Source organism: Apium graveolens, chromosome 5, assembly GCF_009905375.1.
Source record: "Apium graveolens cultivar Ventura chromosome 5, ASM990537v1, whole genome shotgun sequence".
In the NCBI taxonomy this organism is placed as follows: Eukaryota; Viridiplantae; Streptophyta; class Magnoliopsida; order Apiales; family Apiaceae; genus Apium; species Apium graveolens.
Window position 1 is genome coordinate 279,926,541 of NC_133651.1, and position 6,000 is coordinate 279,932,540.

Below are 6,000 nucleotides of genomic sequence, written 5' to 3' on the forward strand. Positions count from 1 at the left end.
AGATCGACTATAAAAGTATGTCCGAAAAGACAAAGAGTATGAAGTAGGGAACCTAGTATTGTTAAAGGTATTCCTTTGAAAAGGATTGATGAGGTTCAAAAATAAAGGAAAGCTAAGTCCATGATTTGTTGGACCCTTGGATATATTAGAACGTATTGGGAAGTTATCAAATGAACTAGCCCTACCCCCGAACCTGCAACAAGTTCGTATTGAGTTCCAAGTATCAATGTTAAGGAAGTATGATCCAGATGCGAGACACATAGGGGAATATGAACATGTAAACCTGCGACCAGACTTAACCTATGTGGAGCAACCAATGAGGGTTATGAATCAAAAAGGAACAAGTGATTAGGAACATGGTTATGAAACTAGTTAGAGTTTGGTGGTAGAACCATAATGTGGGAAAATTGACTTGAGAGTTAGAAAGTGCAATGCTAGAAAATTATCCCCAATCGTTTTCTATCTGATTCCGGGACAGAATCCTTTTAAGGAGGGGAGACTGTAATAACCCCATTTTCTGGAAATTTTTGAAACCCTGATGAATAGTAACTTTTGCTGATATGCTGATTAAGTAAAATTATCAGACCACACAATATAGGAGTACTGTTATGGAAATTATGAGATCGTATTAGTATTCCATAAAGTAAATGAGTGTATGTAAAGGTCGTTAGATTCGAATCCGGTCACTTTGATTTTTCCCGAAAATCCACCAGATACCAAAAGCATTAAGTATAAGGTAACATGATTAAAAGGATTTAAATTCAAGGATTATAAGAGAGGATCATTAAAGGAGTATAAAATATTAAGGAAGGTTTAGGAAGCCCAAGTAATAAGATCCCGGATATGATCCCCCAAATGATTAACCGGAACGAGAGTTGAGAGAACCGTAAAACAAATAAGCGACCACGAATCAAGCTTTTACAAGAAGCAAGGGGATTAAACAAGTGGATAAGAGCAAGTGACATCATCACACCATAAGATTTGGACACATGGCAAGAAGGTGACATAGGAAGAATGATGTAAGCAAGGTTAACAAGATATTTAGTTAGAAGGATTTGTATCCAAGCATTTTTAACCTTGGTTAAACATTGGTTAATGTTAACTAGGATAAAAAAAACCATCACACAAATACCAAGGAAATCAAAGAAGGATTTTCATTTCTTCATTTCTTCATTTCTTCACGAGGCTCTCGGCCAAAACCAGAGCAGCAACTTCAAACTGCCATATCTTCTTCAATACTCACTCAAATATTATTTTTTATAGCTCTTTGGAAAGGTATTGATATGGCCTACAACTCTTGTTCACAAGTCTCATCCAAATAATCAAGTTAAGACCCTCATTTGTACAATTCTTTAAATCGGACTTTTAGAAACTTCAAAATCTAACTTTGTGTTTTCTTGATTGGTTGTGAGATCCAAGCTTGTATAAGGATTGATCAAGGTTTTAAGGCTTCCTAGAAAATTTTTCCTGAAAAATCAAGGTGTAAAACTTCTATACCTTTAAGTACTAAGTTTGTTTGCTTGAATTTTGGGATGGTTTGGCTGGATGAGTAGTTGTTTGAATGATTAAACTTGAATTGAACTTTGATTGTTAAGTAGATTAGTTGATTATAGAGATGGTATAATATTGAATTGGATTGAGGATCTTGAGCTCATTTTTGCTAAGATCAGTAGCCTAGGGTTGAATCTTGAAGTTGTGAATAGATTGTGGTTGAAATGAATTGATTGGATTGGTAAAAATTGGAAATCGCATAAATATAGCCGTCGTAACGCCCGTTTGCATATAGACTATTTGTTCATAGAATTCGGATCAGAAAACTCACTGACTAAACTGTAACTTTTCAATATGTATCTAGATCATTTTGCGAACGAACCTTTACCCCTCGCTTTACTTTGAGACCTTGTTTAAGGCCCTTAAAAGATGAATTGGAATACCAAACAATTATTTAAGATGGATTAGGCAGTTGGTAAAGTACTCGCGAAAGAGTCTCCTTAAAACGTTTAACGGTTAATTTTATAAAAATGGTGGAGCCGAGGGTACTCGAGCGACTTAAGTAAATCGTTAAGCGCAAAAGCGAATGTTAGGGTCTAAGTGGATAAAGTCTAGTTTCTTAAGCGATCGTGGTTTAATTTCGTCTTATATTGTTGTTCATAGGTTGTCGGACCCACTCTAAGCTTAAGTCTACCCCGGAACACTCAGGCGAGTTTTGTACCCGTATACTGTTGTTGTGATGTAATTATATCTATGCATTATCTTGAGATAAGTGCATGATTGTTATTAGCAAGTCTTGTGATATATTGGAGAATGTTGATATGATATATATATATATATGCATTCTTGTTTCGTAATCTTGATATTTTATTTTTGATTTAATCGATTATAAACTGCATAATACCTATACTAGATATAAGCAGAACTTGCGTATATCCTTAGTATAGGGGACCCAGAGTTGAACATTTTTCTAAACCGGGAGTCGATGTTCCCGAGTATTTTATATATATAATAGTTTTAAAAACTATTAATTGAATAATGTTTATTCGATAGTTTTATATTATAAGTAAATATTATTTTACGAATATTTATTTAAGATTCTTATTATGACCAAAGACTATTATAATTATTTGAATAGAGTTTCTACTTATGACACTTATTTTATTTCTATTAATAAATGAATATTAGTCTGAATATTCATCCGAGGACTTATGACTTCCTTTATTTTATTTAATGATCATTAGTCTGAATATTCATTCGAGGACTTATGACTCAACTTATTTTATTAAATAGTATTCTTTATTTTCTTAAAGAAAATATTTCTATTCGCTGAATATTTGGGAAATGATTAATACTATCAAATCATTCTTACTTTAAATATTTCCAGAGATGATTTTCAAACTTTATTAAAACTCTTTTTGAAAGTTAGAGCGGATCCCAAAACTCGTTTTCAAATTTAAGATCTTCCTTTCGAAGGGGATTTAATAACTCGCTCAAAAATTTGAGGGATCCGGCTCTGTGATGTATTTTTTTATATTAGCAACAAGGTTGCTGTTTTGATAAAAGAGTTTTTGATAACTTACCCAACACTCGGGAAGTAAAATTCTTGGAATGAGTTTAATCCATTAACAGGCATCACCTGGGAAATATTAGTGAGTTTTCCTTTCCAACTAGATACGGCTTCTTGGTGGAGTCGTATCAACAAGTTTCCACTTGGGGAAAGGGGGGACGAGCTTTACGTTTCGGAGTCATGGATTTCATCTGAACTAGGAGTGGCGTAAGTGGTCGAGTGGCGCCGGCCCAGCCTTATTATATTGGCCCAAATGGCCCGGAAGTTCCTCTAAGATGGTTCATTCCTTAGGAGTCCAGCGTTCGGTTGACAAGTAAATCCGACTGTTCTCCTCTACACGTAGAAAATTGTGGGGTTGCACTACTGCGACTGATCATAGTGAGTGGTCTTCCTGGCTAGGAAAATTCCCGTAATGAGTTCATCATCCAGTTTGGATATTTCTGCAACATTACCCAGAGCACTTCGATCAAAAGGCTACGACTGGGTGACTATTGAGTGTTGGAAGGGTTGAGTTTTTAAATTGTTGTTTCCATTAATTGAACTATCTCGTAACTTTATATTTTATCAATGATCAAAGATTTGAGTTTCCTTGAGCGGATAAAATCCCTCAAGAGTATTTGTGAAAATGAGTTATATATAAGTCTTACCTTGTAACTTCATCGATATATGATGAACTTTTGAAACTGATTATACCTTGAACGATGTTAGTTCAAGCAGTATTCGGAAAAGATATAAGTATATTGGAGTATCTTGTAACTTCATCTTTTCAAATTATATCTAGTAAATGATTATCTTATGCATGACAAAGATTTTTAGAAAAATGTTGAGACAAGGTTAGATATATGAGATCACCTTGCAACGATATTTTTATAAAGTTATAAACCGGAACTCTGTGTATATTATGCATCGAATAGGATTTCAAATATTTTGAAAAGTATATATATTGAATATTTTGTGACTTCGTCACGTTAAGATATCAAACTTGGTTCTTTTTTGCTTGACCAAGACTTTCATGGGTACTATGAGGATGCTCATATACTGTTAATTACTATACATGTTATTTTGGTGGGCTTGTTGCTCACCCTTGCTTTCTTCTTTCATCACACAATAACAGCTAGACAAGATGAACGGGACCAAGCTCCCAATTCGCGAGCGGATAGGAAACGGTCCACAGTATCCTGTAGGAGTTGATGCCACTATAGTTGAGGTAGAAACTACCAATAGGCTAGGCTTTCAACTTTTGATGTACCAGACTTATGTATATTTATGAATTTCAATTATGGAAAAGAATATGTAAATTTATTCAGAAACCCTTTTGTGGTGTAATGACTTATAATTGTGGAATAAAATGACTTGTGTTATTTTTGGGTATTCATCTCTGAGACTATAACTTGTGGTGTGTGTTTATATTGCGGGGTCACAGTACGCAGTAGTTGGTTATTTATTAAGATTAAGTGTTATTAAGGGATATGGAACTCGTGACAACCCAGATCCCCGACCTCAGATTTGGGGGTGTTACATATAGGGTCTAAGCATAATTGGTGTATGCTCAACTTCTATCTTATTAATGGATGTTTAGTAATAGGGTATACGTCTATTGAAAGATAGTGTATACTAATTTTGTGTTATCTGATTAGTTGTCATCACTGCCACATGCTAAGATTAAAGGTATAAACTCTGAATGAAGTATTTAATGAAGTTAGAATCCAATGTTTTATCTCATATAAGTAAATCGGTTTTATTCTCCTACTTAATGCATGCTAGTATAATCACTTTAATTAGTTAATCAACTCAAAATTGATACTTGTTTAGCAGTGAATAATAACCATACATTGTTGCATAAGTGCATATTATGTTCAAACCAATCTCTGTGGGAATGAACTTAACTTAATCTTATACTACTTGTGATCGTGTACGCTTGCGTGGTTTTGTGCGAATAGTTGTAATGGGAAGGAGAAGATTGGTGAGAAGTCAAAGACAAAGCCTAAAGCTAAGTCCACAAAGAAATCAACATCTAAACATTCAAAATCACATACACTGATGGATCCAATCTATTTAGTAGTTGCAGCTCATGTTGATGCTGATGATCAGAAGATACAAGAAGAAGAAGCCAATCAGTTTCACAAAAGAAGAAAGATAATTCCTGGAGCTGATTGGGTGAGAAATTGAAGTTAACAACAAGCTTTGACAATGATCAAGTTTTAGAAGAACCAAATGCTGAAGCTCAACCAGTCACAACCTCTAACAGTGATCAATTTGTAGAACAAACAAATGCTGAAGCTCAACCAGTCACAACCTCTAATACTACTCAAGTTGTTGACACTTCAAGTAAAAATGCAAGCTGAAGTCACAAATCCTGATTCAGAGGACTTAAACTCTAATATGCCTAAATTAATTTTAGAAAAAAAGAAGAAGCTACTATGGGGAAGCAAGACACCTGCACCAGTAAGTGATTCTTCTGAGACTATAAAAAAGATCTTTAATGGAAATTCTCAGTCTAGAAGAGCTGGTAGAAGAAGTGGCCCGGGACTTCCAAATGCTGATAATTTTGCTGCTGATGCTTTGCGTGATATTCCGTATTTTTCAGAATTATTATTATTTTTATTATTTGAATATGTTTATGTGATTTTCTGATTTGAAAGGATTAAAATGGTGGATATTTTATTCCTGTTTGACGAGTTTGTGTTATTAAATGGTAATGTGTTAATTGTTAAGTGTTGTATCGATCCTTGTTAATTGCTGAAAATATTTACCTAAATATACTATTTTTAAAATTTATTTGAAAGCCGATCATTTTATTGATATCGGTAAATTTAGTTTTTTTGTAATATTAGGGATTGAGTGCATATTCTGTCAGCTTTGTGTTATATGTAATATTAATTGTGTGTGACTTAGTTATGATTGAAGATTATTTATATTATTAATTACTGAATCGTTTC